The 16549-nt window shown below is 44.6% G+C and overlaps 1 long non-coding RNA gene across 1 annotated transcript in view; it reads right to left on the reverse strand.

Annotated features, from left to right (window-relative positions):
* Nucleotides 1-6459: 6459 nt before the first annotated feature.
* LOC139263779 (uncharacterized) overlaps nucleotides 6460-16549 on the reverse strand; it is a 149700-nt gene continuing 139610 nt past the window's right edge. The window contains exon 3 of the long non-coding RNA XR_011593202.1: nucleotides 6460-7044. This is a non-coding gene — a long non-coding RNA (uncharacterized lncRNA). The remainder of the gene's footprint in view (nucleotides 7045-16549) is intronic.

Here is a 16549-nt window from a genome sequence, read left to right on the forward strand (position 1 = left end):
AACAGGTGGTGGATGGAGACAGCACAGGAGATACAGCAGCTGGCCGACAACCATGATGTGCGAGGATTCTTCATTGCAGTCAAGGCTACCTACGAGCCAAACACCCAAGGCCTCACCCCATTGCTGGCCAAGAATGGGGAAACACTCATCAAGGACACCGAGGCAGTCAGGGCCCGCTGAAAGGAACACTTCGAAGAGCTCCTCAATCGAGATTCTGCCTTTGACTCGAGTGTTCTTGACTCCATCCTGCAGCATGCTACTCGCCACCACCTCAGTGAGACCCCAACACTGCACGAGGTAGAAAAAGCCATAAGACAGCTTATAAACAAGGCTACGGGTGCGGACGGAAGCCCTGCTGAGGCATTGAAGTATGGCGGAGAGGCACTGCTGGCACGAATATACGACCTCATCTCTCTCATCTGGATGGAGGAGAGCATGCCAGGGGATCTCACAGATGCAGTAATCATGACCATCTTTAAAAAAGGGGACAAGTCCGACTGCAGCAACTACAGAGAAATCTCCCTGCTATTAGCCACTGGAAAAGTCGTCGCTAGAGTCCTCCTCAACCGTCTTCTTCCCGTGGCCGAGGAGCTCCTCCCGGAGTCACAGTGCGGATTTCGTCCCCTACGGGGCACAATGGACATGATTTTTGCAGCGCGACAACTGCAGCAAAACTGCAGGGAGCAGCGTCAGTCCTTATACATGGTCTTCTTCGACCTTACAAAGGCCTTTGACACTGTCAACCGCAAGAGTCTATGAAGCGTCCTCCTCTATATCGGATGCCCCCAAAAGTTTGTCACCATCCTCCGCCTGCTACATGATGACATGCAGGCCGTGATCCTTACCAACGGATCCATCACAGACCCAATCCACATCCAGACCGGGGTCAAACAGGGCTGCATCATAGCCCCAAACATCTTCTCAATCTTTCTAACCGCTATGCTCCACCTCACAGTCAACAAGCTCCCCGCTGGAGTGGAAATAAACTACAGAACCAGTGGGAACCTGTTCAACCTGCGCCGTCTCCACCCCAACCTCTGTCATCGAGCTACAGTACGCGGACAATGCCTGCGTCTGTGCACATACAGAGGCTGAACTCCAGGACATAGTCGTCGTATTTACCGAGGCGTATGAAAGCATGGGCCTTATGCTAAACATCCGTAAGACAAAGGTCCTCCACCAGCCTGTCCTCACCGCACAGCACTGCCCCCCAGTCATAAAGGTCCATGGCACGGCCCTGGATAACACGGATCACTTCCCATATCTCGGGAGCCTCGGATCAACAAGAGCAGGCATCGACGACGAGATCCAACACGCCTCCAGTGCACCTGTGCAGCCTTTGGCCGCCTGAGGAAAAGTGTGTTTAAAGACTAGGCCCTCAAAACTGCCACCAAGCTCATGGTCTACAGGGCTGTAGTAATACCTGCCCTCCTGTATGGCTCAGAGACATGGACCATGTACAGCAGATGCCTCAAGTTGCTGGAGAAATATCACCAACGATGTCTCCGCAAGAAGCTTCCTGGGAAGACAGACGCACCAACATCAGCATCCTCATCCAGGCTAACTTCCCCAGCATTGAAGCACTGACCACACTCGATCAGCTCTGCTGGGCAGGCCACATAGTTTGCCAGACACGAGACTCCCAAAGCAAGTGTTCTACTCAGAGCTCCTTCATGGCAAACGAGCCAAAGGTGGGCAGCGGAAACACTACAAGGACACCCTCAAAGCCTCCCTGATAAAGTGCGACATCTCCACTGACACCTGGGAGTCCTTGGCCCAAGACCGCCCTAAGTGGAGGAAGTGCATCCAAGAGGGTGCTGAAGACAAATGTAGGTCCCTTGCAGTCAGAATCAGGTGAATTTATAATGGGGGACAAAGAAATGGCAGACCTATTGAACAAATACTTTGGTTCTGTCTTCAGTAAGGAAGATGCAAATAACCTTCTGGAAATACTAGGGGACCAAGGGTCTAGCGAGAAGGAGAAACTGAAGGAAATCCTTATTAGTCAGGAAATTGTGTTCGGGAAATTGATGGGATTGAAGGCCGTTAAATCCCCAGGGCCTGATAGTCTGCATCCGAAAGTACTTAAGGAAGTGGCCCTAGAAATAATGGGTGCATTGGTGGTCATTTTCCAACATTCTACAGACTCTGGGTCAGTTCCAATGGATTGGAGGGTAGCTAATTTAACCGCACTTTTTTAAAAAGGAGGGAAAGAGAAAACAGGGAATTATAGACGAGTTAGCCAGACATCAGTAGTGGAGAAAATGTTGGAATCAATTATTAAAGACATAATAGCAGCGCATTTGGAAAGCAGTGAAAGGATCGGTCCAAGTCAGCATGGATTTATGAAAGGGAAATCATGCTTGACAAATCTTCTAGAATTTTTTGAGGATGTAACTAATAGAGTGGACAAGGGAGAACCAGTGGATGTGATGTATTTAGACTTTCAAAAGGCTTTTGACAAGCTCCCACACAAGAGATTAGTGTGTAAAATTAAAGCACATGGTATTGGGGTAATGTATTGATGTGGATAGAGAACTGGTTGGCAGACAGGAAGCAAAGAGTAGGAATAAACGGGCCCTTTTCAGAATGGCAGGCAGTGACTAGTGGGGTACCGCAAGGTTCAGTGCTGGGACCCCAGCTATTTACAATATACATTAATGATTTAGATGAAGGAATTGAATATAATATCTCTAAGTTTGCAGATGACACTAAGCTGGGTGGCGGTGTGAGCTGTGAGGAGGTTGCTAAGAGGCTGCAGGGTGACTTGGACAGGTTAGGTGAGTATGCAAATGTATGGCAGATGCAGCATAATGTAGATAAATGTGAGGTTATCCACTTTGGTGGCAAAAACAGGAAGGCAGAATATTATCTGAATGGTGACAGATTAGGAAAAGGGGAGGTGCAACGAGACCTGGGTGTCATGGTACATCAGTCATTGAAAGTTGGCATGCAGTACAGCAGGCTGTAAAGAAGGCAAATGGCATGTTGGCCTTCATAGCGAGAGGCTTTGAGTATTTGAGGATTTGAGCGAACCAAACTGGAAACAATACGGTGGAGGAGGATTTCCTGGAGTGCATAAGGGATGGTTTTCGAGACCAATATGTCGAGGAACCAACTAGGGGGGAGGCTATCTTAGACTGGGTGTTGTGTAATGAGAGAGGATTAATTAGCAATCTCGTTGTGCGAGGCCCCTTGGGGAAGAGTGACCATAATATGGTGGAATTCTACATTAGGATGGAGAATGAAGCAGTTAATTCAGAGACCATGGTCCAGAACTTAAAGAAGGGTAACTTTGAAGGTATGAGGCGTGAATTGGCTAGGATAGATTGGCAAATGATACTTAAGGGGTTGACAGTGGATGGGCAATGGCAGACATTTAGAGACCGCATGGATGAATTACAACAATTGTACATCCCTGTCTGGCGTAAAAATAAAAAAGGGAAGGTGGCTCAACCGTGGCTATCAAGGGAAATCAGGGATAGTATTAAAGCCAAGGAAGTGGTATACAAATTGGCCAGAAATAGCAGCGGACCCAGGGACTGGGAGAAATTTAGAACTCAGCAGAGGAGGACAAAGGGTTTGATTAGGGCAGGGAAAATAGAGCACGAGAGGAAGCTTGCAGGGAACATTAAAATGGACTGCAAAAGCTTCTATAGATATGTAAAGAGAAAAAGATTAGTAAAGACAAACATAGGTCCCTTGCAGTCAGAATCAGGGGAAGTCATAACTGGGAATAAGGAAATGGCAGACCAATTGAACAAGCACTTTGGTTCGGTATTCACGAAGGACACAAACAACCTTCCGGATAGAAAAGGGGTCAGAGGGTCTAGTAAGAAGGAGGAACTGAGGGAAATCCTTATTAGTCGGGAAATTGTGTTGGGGAAATTGATGGGATTGAAGGCCGATAAATCCCCAGGGCCTGATGGTCTGCATCCCAGAGTACTTAAGGAGGTGGCCTTGGAAATAGCGGATGCATTGACAGTCATTTTCCAACATTCCATAGACTCTGGCTCAGTTCCTATGGAGAGGAGGGTAGCCAATGTATCCCCACTTTTTAAAAAAGGTGGGAGAGAGAAAACAGGGAATTATAGACCGGTCAGCATGACATCGGTAGTGGGTAAAATGATGGAATCAATTATTAAGGATATCATAACAGTGCATTTGGAAAGAGGTGACATGATAGGTCCAAGTCAGCATGGATTTGTGAAAGGGAAATCATGCTTGGCAAATCTTCTGGAATTTTTTGAGGATGTTTCCAGTAGAGTGGACAAGGGAGAACCAGTCGATGTGGTGTATTTGGACTTTCAGAAGGCTTTCGACAAGGTCCCACACAAGAGATTAATGTGCAAAGTTAAAGCACATGGGATTGGGGATAGTGTGCTAACGTGGATTGAGAACTGGTTGGCAGACAGGAAGCAAAGAGTAGGCGTAAATGGGTACTTTTCAGAATGGCAGGCAGTGACTAGTGGGGTACCGCAAGGTTCTGTGCTGGGACCCCAGCTGTTTACATTGTACATTAATGATTTAGACGAGGGGATTAAATGTAGTATCTCCAAATTTGCGGATGACACTAAGTTGGGTGGCAATGTGAGCTGCGAGGAGGATGCTATGAGGCTGCAGAGTGACTTGGATAGGTTAGGTGAGTGGGCAAATGCATGGCAGATGAAGTATAATGTGGATAAATGTGAGGTTATCCACTTTGGTGGTAAAAACAGAGAGACAGACTATTATCTGAATGGCGACAGATTAGGAAAAGAGGAGGTGCAACGAGACCTGGGTGTCATGGTACATCAGTCATTGAAGGCTGGCATGCAGGTACAGCAGGCGGTTAAGAAAGCAAATGGCATGTTGGCCTTCATAGCGAGGGGATTTGAGTACAGGGGGCAGGGAGGTGTTACTACAGTTATACAGGACCTTGGTGATGGCACACCTGGAGTATTGTGTACAGTTTTGGTCTCCTAACTTGAGAAAGGACATTCTTGCTATTGAGGGAGTGCAGCGAAGGTTCACCAGACTGATTCCCGGGATGGCGGGACTGACATATCAAGAAAGATTGGATCAACTGGGCTCGTATTCACTGGAGCTCAGAAGAATGAGAGGGGATCTCATAGAAACATTTAAAATTCTGATGGGTTTAGACAGGTTAGATGCAGGAAGAATGTTCCCAATGTTGGGAAAGTCCAGAACCAGGGGTCACAGTCTAAAGATAAGAGGTAAGCCATTTAGAACCGAGATAAGGAGAAACTTCTTCACCCAGAGAGTGGTGAACCTGTGGAATTCTCTACCACAGAAAGTTGTTGAGGCCAATTCACGAAATATATTCAAAAAGGAGTTAGATGTAGTCCTTACTACTAGGGGGATCAAGGGGTATGGCGAGAAAGCAGGAATGGGGTACTGAAGTTGCATGTTCAGCCTTGAACTCATTGAATGGCGGTGCAGGCTCAAAGGGCCGAATGGCCTACTCCTGAACCTATTTTCTATGTTTATATAGGAGCAGGGAGGTCTTACTGCAGTTGTACAGCGTCTCGGTGAGGCCACACCTTGAATATTGTGTACAGTTTTGGTCTCCTAACCTGAGGAAGGACATTCTTGCTATTGAGAGAGTGCAGCGAAGGTTCACCAGACTGATTCCCGGGATGGCAGGACTGACATATGAAGAAAGACTGGATCGACTAGGCTTACATTCACTGGAATTTAGAAGAATGAGAGGGGATCTCATAGAAACATATAAAATTCTGATGGGATTGGACAGGTTAGATGCAGGAAGAATGTTCCCGATGTTGAGGAAGTCCCGAACAAGGGGTCACCGTCTAAGGATAAGGGATAAGCTATTTAGGACCGAGATGAGGAGAAACTTCTTCACGCAGAGAATTATGAACCTGTGGAATTCTCTACCACAGAAAGTTGTTGAGGCCATTTCATTAGATATATTCAAAAGGGAGTTAGATGTGGCCCTTAATGCTAAAGGGATCAAGGGGTATGGAGAGAAAGCTGGAATGGGGTACTGAAGTTGCATGATCAGCCATGATCATATTGAATGGTGGTGCAGGCGTGAAGGGCCAAATGGCGTACTCCTGCACCTATTTTCTATGTTTCTATGTCTCAACGCCGAGAGCATGCAGAAATCAAGCGCAGGCAGTGGAAAGATTATGCGGCAAACCAGTCCCACCCACCCATTCCCTCAACGACTATCTGTCCCACCTGTGACAGAGTCTGTGGCTCTTGTATTGAATTGTTCAGCCACCAAAGAACTCACTTCAGGAGTGGAAGCAAGTCTTTCTCGATTCCGAGGGACTGCCTATGATCGTGATGATGTTAAACCTTTGTTAATAAACCAACTAGTTCTTGATAGCAATGTGCTGCTATGAATTTATAAGCAAACAACCCAAGAAGCAAATACATTGCACTCATATGCAATAATGTGAATTTTAATTGAAATAAAAATAATGCTATTGAGGTAGGTTCTCCTTGAACTAATGCAAAGCTGGAGGACAACTTGGAAAAATATTAGAGGCTCTACTTTAAAATTTCAGTATGTGAGTTGTACATGAATCAACAGAATTCTGAAATATGTTTACCATACATTAAATGCTTCAGCTAATAGTTTAAAAATGATCACATTTTGTGGACGTGTTCATCTCAATTAAAATATGCTGGCCAATACTTTATTCTAAATTACAAGTGCTTTGAACTTTTAAAATGGGGACAATTCATGTAACTTTACTTTTCCAACAATGGGAGTCCATGAATCTTCCGAGCTACATGTTTCCAAGATTGACGTCACACTGTCCCAAGCTGCCAAATTAGTAAAATATCCGATCTGGATATGTCCACAGCTTAAATAATGAAGATTTAGATCATTATGGCTGCAGTTCTGTTGTGCTGATGCTGTATAATGCTCAATTTAAGGACCTGAGTAGTGATAGATCATCATTGTGTTTACATTCTTCAGGCTTTGCCCCTTGCTTCTACTGTAATTTGCTGACTTCTTCATCTGTTAAATAGCTCCACACCATAATATTCCTTCAGTCATTTCTGCACCTGCACAGACAAAACAGCTTGTCAGACAGAGTATTGGTCTGTGCCAAGACAGGGTATTAATGATCTCAGCATTTAACTTGCATCTTACAAAGCAGTGGCTTCTCATAATCATCAGAGAATACAACCCAAGGATTGTATAATATAGTGGGTTAGAACACTGTCTTTTCATCTATGGGCCCTAGTTTAATTGAGCCACAATTAGTAAGGTGAAGATATCTCACTGACAACTACAGTGATTCTAAGCAAAATTGTTTTGGGCGTAATTCAGTTACAAGTATGAATTTGCAACAGACAACTGCTTATCATTTTTCACCAAGTAACACTAAGGTGTTGTTTAATGTGTTAAAATAATATAAATTGATGATATGTGTGCCTATTTAGTGACAATGAAATAATTCCATTCCTAAACATCAAATTCCGGCACTTACTATTATAACAAAGGTGTTTACTCATTTATTTGAATGCACGAAGCATAGTAAACAAGATTGCTGAGCTACAGGCACAAATAGCCACATGGGAATATGATGTTGTGGCAATAACAGAGACCTGGCTCAAAAAAGGGCAGAATTGGATATTAAATATTCCTGGATATAGGGTGTTCAGGAAAGATAGGGAAGGAAAGATGGGAGGTGGTGTGGCAGTATTGGTAAGGAAAATTTTACAGTGCTGGAGAGAGAGGATGTCTTGGAGGGGTCAAGGACAGAATCTATTTGGTGAGAGTTAAGAAATAATAGATGTGCCATTACACTATGGGTGTATTCCAATGGGAAAATTATGAAGGAGCAAATTTGCAGAGAAATTAGAGAGAGATGCAAGAACAATAGAGTAGTGATAATGGGAGTCTTCAACTACCCTAATATAGATTTGGATAATAATAGTGTAAAGGGCAGAGAGGGGGAAGAATTTCCAAAGTATGTTCAGGAGAATTTTCTTGATCAGTATGCTTCCGGCTCAACGAGGAAGGAGACATTGTTGGATCTGGTCCTGGGGAACGACACAGATCAAGTGGAGTAAGTGTCAGTAGGTGAACATATAGGGAACAGTGATCATAGTATCATAAGGTTTAACTGAGCTATGGAAAAGGACAGGGAGCAATCTAGAGTAAAAATACATAATTGGAGTAATGCAAATCTCAGTGGGATGAGAACGTTTTTTTGGAATCAAAGATTGGCAGGCAAAGCTGTAGTGGAACAATGGGCTGAGTTTAAAGAGGAAATAGTTCAGGTACAGTTAAGGTACATTCCCACTAGGGGAAAGGTAGGGCAACTAAGGTCGGATGACAAAGGGATAGAGAGTAAGATGAAGCAGAAAAAGAGCATGGATGACAGATATTGGGTCGAGAATATATCTGAGAATCAGGCTGAATATAGAAAGTTTAGAGGAGACGTGAAAAAGAAAATAGGAGGGGCAGAGAGGTTACGAGAATAGAATGGCAGCCAACATAAAGGGTAATCCAAAAGTCTTCTATAGGCATATAGTAAACGGGTAGTAAGAGGAGATGTGGGGCCGATTAGGGACCAAAAAGGAGAGCTACACATGGAGGCAGAGGGTATGGCTGAGGTACTAAATCGGTACTTTGCATCTGTCTTCACCAAGGAAGATGATGCTGCTATAGACATAGTAAAGGAGGAGGTAGCAGAAATATTGGATGGGATAAGACTTGAGAAGGCGAGGTACTAGAAACGCTGGCTGTACTTAAAGTAGATACTCAAAGGACCAGATGGGATGCATCCTTGGATTCTGAGGGAAGTGAAAGAAGAAATTGCGGTGGTATTGGCCATAATCTTCCAATTCTCCTTCGAAACAGGGGTGGTACCAGAAGGCTGGAGAATTGCAAATGTTACACCCTTGTTCTAAAAAGGGTGTAAAGATAAACACAGCAACAATAGGCCGGTCAATTTAACATTGGTGGGGGTAAGCTTTTAGAAACAATAATCAGGGACAAAACTAACAGTCACTTGGACAAGTGTGGATTAATTAGGAATGCCAGAACGGATTTGTTAAAGGCAAATCGTGTTTAACGAAATTGATTGAGTTTTTCGATGAGGTAACAGAGAGGTTTGATGAAGGCAATGCAGTTGATGTGGTGTACATAGATTTTCAAAAGGCATTTGACAAAGTGCCACATAATAGGCTTGCCAGCAAAGTTGAAGCCCATGGAATAAAAGGGACAGTGGTAGAATGGATAAGAAATTGGTTAAGTGACAGGAAACAGAGAGTATTGGTGAACGGTTGTTTTTCGGACTGGAGGAAGGTATACAGTGGGGTTCCCCAGGGGTCGGTACTGAGACCACTGCTTTTCTTGATATATATTATTGACTAGGATGTAGGTGTACAGGGCACAATTTCAAAATTTGCAGATGACACAAAACTTGGAAGTATAGTGAACAGTGAGGAGGATAGTGATAGACTTCAAGAGGACACAGACAGGCTGGTGGAATGGGTGGACATATGGCAGATGAAATTTAATGCAGAAAAATGCATGAGAAAGAATGAGGAGAGGACATATAAACTAAATGGTACAATTCTAAAAGGGGTGCATATAAGGGTATATGTGCACAAATCGTTGAAGGTGGCAGGGCAGGTTGAGAAAGCGGTTAGAAAAAGCTTACGGGTTCCTGGGCTTCATGGACAGAGGCATAGAGCACAAAAGTGTGGAAATATCATGAACCTGTATAAAACACTCGTTTGGCCTCAACTGGAGTAGTGTGTCCAATTCTGGGTACTGCACTTTAGGAAGGATGTGAAAACCTTGGAGAGGTTGCAGAAAAGATTTACGAGAATGATTCCAGGAATGAGGGACTTCAGTAACGTGGATAGACTGGAGAAGCTGAGGTTGTTCTCCTTGGAGCAGAGAAGGTTGAGAGGAGATTTGATAGAGATGTTCAAAATCATGAAGGGTCTGGACAGAGTAGATAGAGAGAAACTTTTTCCATTGACGGAAGGGTCAAGAACCAGAGGACACAGAGTTAAGATGATTGGCAAAAGAACCAAAAGCGGCATAAGAAAAAACGTTTTTACACAGCGAGTTGTTAGGATCTGGACTGCACGGCCTGAAAGGGTGATGGAGGCAGACTCAATCATGGCTTTCAAAAGGAAGTTGGATAAGTACTTGAAAGAAAAAAAATGCCGGGCTATGGGGAAAGGGCGGGGGAGTGGGACTAGCTGAGGTGCTCTTGCAGAGAGCTGGCACGGGCTCAATGGGCCGAATGGTCGCCTTCTTTGCTGTAACTAATCTATAATTCTATGATTTTTATGGGTTAACATCTTCATTAAAGTTGCAAATAGAGTAAATCCATACAAATATGTTAATGTGTTAGTTACCAATATCACACGGTTTGATTTCAATGCCATTGTGGAGCAAAGCAGAACGAGACACCGTTACTCTGCATTTGGCCATGTTGCATTTGAACTGTGAATGGTTAGTGCTCAGACTGGGGACATATTTTTCCTTTGTGTGAGAAACATTGGACATTTTATTCTAAATGTACCACCGGTTAATAAAACGGAAGGAACATGAAGGTTTTCAAATGTGCGCTTCCCGGGAATGCAGTTTTATTGGGCTCAATTTTCCCTGAGCCAGTTTTCTGGCGTACTTACCCGAGTTGCACCGCTTAGTTACGTGAATAAATGGCCCAGGAAACAATCTTCGTAGTTTCCCGGATGTTTGGCCTCTAATCTGCAGCCGCGCAGCCTGGCCAGATGCCTTGGGGGGTGGAGCCTGCGGTCTGCGCTGGAAAAAGGAGCCAGGCTTTCTGCGCATGCGTAGGGAAAAAAAAGTGCCATTCTTGACGTCGCTAAAATGGCCGCGCATGTGCAATAGAGCTGTGAGTCTGGGAGACTTCCTTCAGCTTCATATAATGAATAACCTTCGAGGTCTGTCAACAAGTAATGGTTAGGTGACAGTGCAATAGGTTTCAAGAAGCTGTAGATTATAACACACAGACTCTTCCCCCCGAGCGTCTCCGGTGCCTTTCCGCCGCTCTGTGGCCCCTGATGCAGGCCAGTTCACTCCGCCCCTCCCACCCCCCAGGCTTCCCGGTCTGCTCCCCCGCCCCTAGCCCTGGCCGAAGAGCTTGCCGGTGCATTCTCCCGCCCCTAGCCCAGGCCGAGTGGCCTCCCGGTCCGCTCTCCCGCCCCTAGCCCAGGCCGAGTGGCCTCCCGGTCCGCTCTCCCGCCCCTAGCCCAGGCCGAGTGGTCTCCTCCCACCCGGTTCCCGCACCTAACTACACCCGGAAGGCTTCCCCCCACCCCCTGTCCCTCTCCCCACCTCTCTCTTCCTTACCCACCTCTCTATCCCACTCTCTCTTACCTTTCCTGCTGCTGCTGCTGTCCAGGCATCTGCTGCTGATTTTTTTAATGCTCCGCAAGGATTTTCTCAAGTGGCCACATACGCTGGCCTAAGTAGAACTGGAGTAACTATTAGCTGGCCAAAGTTGCCTAAATTGCCAGAAATGGCGTAGGTGGCTGGTAACACCCACTTTTGAGGAAAAAAAAACCTTACCTAAAAAAAACATAACGAAGTGAGTTACGCTGATGTAAACTGATTGGGGAAACCTGGGATTTTTAAATTACGCCAGAAAAAGCAGCCTACTCCAAAAAAAAAACAGAGCAAATACTGGGGAAAATTGAGCCCATTAACAGGAATAGAAGGAAAAGCAGTTAATCACAACCCATCTGTAATAATGATCATTTAATTTTTCTAAATCAGTCAGCGAGCCACTTAACTGGAAAAATGTATTCATTCAACGATCGAGTGGAAAACTTTTGTGATAAATGGATCAAATCTAAATTTAAAATGTTATTGTACAATGGAGGCACTGGATAACTTTTGGAAAAGAACAGCAGGAGTAGATCTTTGGTGCTTTTTACAAGTATACAGCCACTATTTTTACACCATAATTATTGAACTGAGAAAAATATAGCCCTGGGTTCCAAAACTTAAAATGCTCTAAACCACTGGTATCTTGTTCAATTGAGCACAAAAATCTAATTAAAATTAATAGAAACATGTGATTCTTTAGAATACTAGGAGCCAAAAATTGCATAGCACCCCATTTGGGGTGATAACGTTTGAATGGTCGCAAAAGTATCTCTAAGCGAAAAAGATTTGCTGCTCCCGGGAATTTCATCTTTAGCGGTCCAAGAGGTTCCACACTAAAAGGCTGTTTTTTAAACTTAAAGCTGTGGGAAATTAGAGTAAAATTTGGAGATGGATAAGAAATCGGGTTGGAAACAATGGGTATTTGTTGGAGGAGTTACGTCAGTGGCGGGACGGGGAGGGGGGTTGGCGAGTGGATACTAAGTAGGATGCCACAGGGCTCAGTATTGGGGCTAGTATTGTTTGTAATTTATGCAAATTAACTGGATTCGGAAACTCAATTCAAAGTGGTCAAATTTGCAAATGATACCAAACTAGAAAGGACAGTGGAATCAAAAGAGACAGCTCCGAAACTACAGGGGAGTTCGACAAGATGTGTAAGGGTTCAGAACAGCGGCAGATGAAATTTACTGCCGACAATTGTTGGAAGGAGAATTAGGCAACACACATAGCCCATTAAAGGCAAAATAGCTAATGATGAAGATGAATATGCCTTAGGAGACTTAGTAGATTCAACACTGAACATATACCAACAATGAAGAGTAGCAAACAAAACCAATCAAATATTGATTTACATAACCAATACTTGTACTTATTTATACTTGTATAGAACTTTGGTTGGACCATACTTGGAGTTCTGTTAACAGTTCTGGTCTTCATATTATAAAAACAATATAGAGGAACTGAAGGTGGTGCAAAATAGATTTACTAGAATAATATCAGAACAGAGAGGTGATGCCAGTAAGGAAAGATTGAACAGGCTGGGGCTCTTTTCTCTAGAAAAGAAATTAAGGGGTGATCCGATAGAGGTCTTTAAGATCATGAAAAGATTTGATAGGGAAGGCGTAGAGAAGATGTTTCCACTGCAGGGGAGACCAGAACTAGGGGCCATAAATATAAGATAGTCACTAATAAATCCAGTAGGGAATTCAGGAGGAATGTCTTTATTCAGAGAGTGATTAGAAGTTTGATGGATTTAAGGGAATTTTTGAGAGAGAAAGGAATAGAGGAATATGTTGATGGGGACAGATGAAGAAGGATGGGAGAAGGTACTTGTGGAGCATAATAAACACCAGTGTGGACCTGTTGGGCTGAACGGCCTGTTTACATGCTGTAAATACTATGGGCTAAACTTTCCACTTACATAGAAACATAGAAAATAGGTGCAGGAGTAGGCCATTCGGCCCTTCTAGCCTGCACCGCCATTCAATGAGTTCATGGCTGAACATTCAACTTCAGTACCCCATTCCTGCTTTCTCGCCATACCCCTTGATCCCCCTAGCAGTAAGGACCTCATCTAACTCCTTTTTGAATATATTTAGTGAATTGGCCTCAACAACTTTCTGTGGTAGAGAATTCCACAGGTTCACCACTCTCTGGGTGAAGAAGTTCCTCCGCATCTCGGTCCTAAATGGCTTACCCCTTATCCTTAGACTGTGACCCCTGGTTCTGGACTTCCCCAACATTGGGAACATTCTTCCTGCATCTAACCTGTCTAACCCCGTCAGAATTTTATATGTTTCTATGAGGTCCCCTCTCATTCTTCTGAACTCCAGTGAATACAAGCCCAGTTGATCCAGTCTTTCTTGATAGGTCAGTCCCGCCATCCCGGGAATCAGTCTGGTGAACCTTCGCTGCACTCCCTCAATAGCAAGAATGTCCTTCCTCAGGTTAGGAGACCAAAACTGTACACAATACTCCAGGTGTGGCCTCACCAATGCCCTGTACAACTGTAGCAACACCTCCCTGCCCCTGTACTCAAATCCCCTTGCTATGAAGGCCAACATGCCATTTGCTTTCTTAACCGCCTGCTGCACCTGCATGCCAACCTTCAATGACTGATGTACCATGACACACAGGTCTCTTTGCACCTCCCCTTTTCCTAATCTGTCACCATTCAGATAATAGTCTGTCTCTCTGTTTTTACCACCAAAGTGGATAACCTCACATTTATCCACATTATACTTCATCTGCCATGCATTTGCCCACTCACCTAACCTATCCAAGTCGCTCTGCAGCCTCACAGCATCGTCCTCGCAGCTCACACTGCCACCCAACTTAGTGTCATCCGCAAATTTGGAGATACTACATTTAATCCCCTCGTCTAAATCATTAATGTACAGTGTAAACAGCTGGGGCCCCAGCACAGAACCTTGCGGTACCCCACTAGTCACTGCCTGCCATTCTGAAAAGTACCCATTTACTCCTACTCTTTGCTTCCTGTCTGACAACCAGTTCTCAATCCATGTCAGTACACTACCCCCAATCCCATGTGCTCTAACTTTGCACATCAATCTCTTGTGTGGGACCTTGTCGAACGCCTTCTGAAAGTCCAAATATACCACATCAACTGGTTCTCCCTTATCCACTCTACTGGAAACATCCTCAAAAAATTCCAGAAGATTTGTCAAGCATGATTTCCCTTTCACAAATCCATGCTGACTTGGACCTATCATGTCACCTCTTTCCAAATGCACTGCTATGACATCCTTAATAATTGATTCCATCATTTTACCCACTACCGATGTCAGGCTGACCGGTCTATAATTCCCTGTTTTCTCTCTCCCTCCTTTTTTAAAAAGTGGGGTTACATTGGCTACCCTCCACTCCATAGGAACTGATCCAGAGTCAATGGAATGTTGGAAAATGACTGTCAACGCATCCACTATTTCCAAGGCCACCTCCTTAAGTACTCTGGGATGCAGTCCATCAGGCCCTGGGGATTTATCGGCCTTCAATCCCATCAATTTCCCCAACACAATTTCCCGGCTAATAAGGATTTCCCTCAGTTCCTCCTCCTTACTAGACCCCCCGACCCCTTTTATAACCGGAAGGTTGTTCGTGTCCTCCTTCGTGAATACCGAACCAAAGTACTTGTTCAATTGGTCCGCCATTTCTTTGTTCCCCGTTATGACTTCCCCTGATTCTGACTGCAGGGGACCTACGTTTGTCTTTACTAACCTTTTTCTCTTTACATATCTATAGAAACTTTTGCAATCCGTCTTAATGTTCCCTGCAAGCTTCTTCTCATACTCCATTTTCCCTGCCCTAATCAAACCCTTTGTCCTCCTCTGCTGAGTTCTAAATTTCTCCCAGTCCCCAGGTTCGCTGCTATTTCTGGCCAATTTGTATGCCACTTCCTTGGCTTTAATACTATCCCTGATTTCCCTTGATAGCCACGGTTGAGCCACCTTCCCTTTTTTATTTCTATGCCAGACAGGAATGTACAATTGTTGTAGTTCATCCATGCGGTCTCTAAATGTCTGCCATTGCCCATCCACAGTCAACCCCTTAAGTATCATTCGCCAATCCATCTCAGCCAATTCACGCCTCATACCTTCAAAGTTAGCCTTCTTTAAGTTCTGGACCATGGTCTCTGAATTAACTGTTTCATTCTCCATCCTAATGCAGAATTCCACCATATTATGGTCACTCTTCCCCAAGGGGCCTCGCACAACGAGATTACTAATTAATCCTTTCTCATTACATAACACCCAGTCTAAGATGGCCTCCCCCCTAGTTGGTTCCTCGACATATTGGTCTAAAAAACCATCCCTTATGCACTCCAGAAAATCCTCCTCCACCGTATTGCTTCCAGTTTGGTTAGCCCAATCTATGTGCATATTAAAGTCACCCATTATAACTGCTGCACCTTTATTGCACGCACCCCTAATTTCCTGTTTGATGCCCTCCCCAACATCACTACTACTGTTTGGAGGTCTGTACACAACTCCCACTAACGTTTTTTGCCCTTTGGTGTTCTGCAGCTCTACCCATATGGATTCCACATCATCCAAGCTAATGTCCTTCCTAACTATTGCCTTAATCTCCTCCTTAACCAGCAATGCTACCCCACCTCCTTTTCCTTTTATTCTATCCTTCCTGAATGTTGAATACCCCTGGATGTTGAGTTCCCAGCCCTGCTCATCCTGGAGCCACGTCTCCGTAATCCCAATCACATCATATTTGTTAACATCTATTTGCACAGTTAATTCATCCACCTTATTGCGGATACTCCTTGCATTAAGACACAAAGCCTTCAGGCTTGTTTTTTTAACACCCTCTGTCCTTTTAGAATTTTGCTGTACAATGGCCCTTTTTGTTCTTTGCCTTGGGTTTCTCTGCCCTCCACTTTTCCTCATCTCCTTTCTGTCTTTTGTTTTTGCCTCCTTTTTGTTTCCCTCTATCTCCCTGCATTGGTTCCCATCCCCCTGCCATATTAGTTTAACTCCTCCCCAACAGCACTAGCAAACACTCCCCCGAGGACATTGGTTCCGATTCTGCCCAGGTGCAGACCGTCCGGATTGTACTGGTCCCACCTCCCCCAGAACCGGTTCCAATGCCCCAGGAATTTGAATCCCTCCCTGCTGCACCATTGCTCAAGCCACGTATTCATCTGAGCTA

Source organism: Pristiophorus japonicus, chromosome 5 (genome assembly GCF_044704955.1).
Source record: "Pristiophorus japonicus isolate sPriJap1 chromosome 5, sPriJap1.hap1, whole genome shotgun sequence".
Classification (NCBI taxonomy): Eukaryota; Metazoa; Chordata; class Chondrichthyes; family Pristiophoridae; genus Pristiophorus; species Pristiophorus japonicus.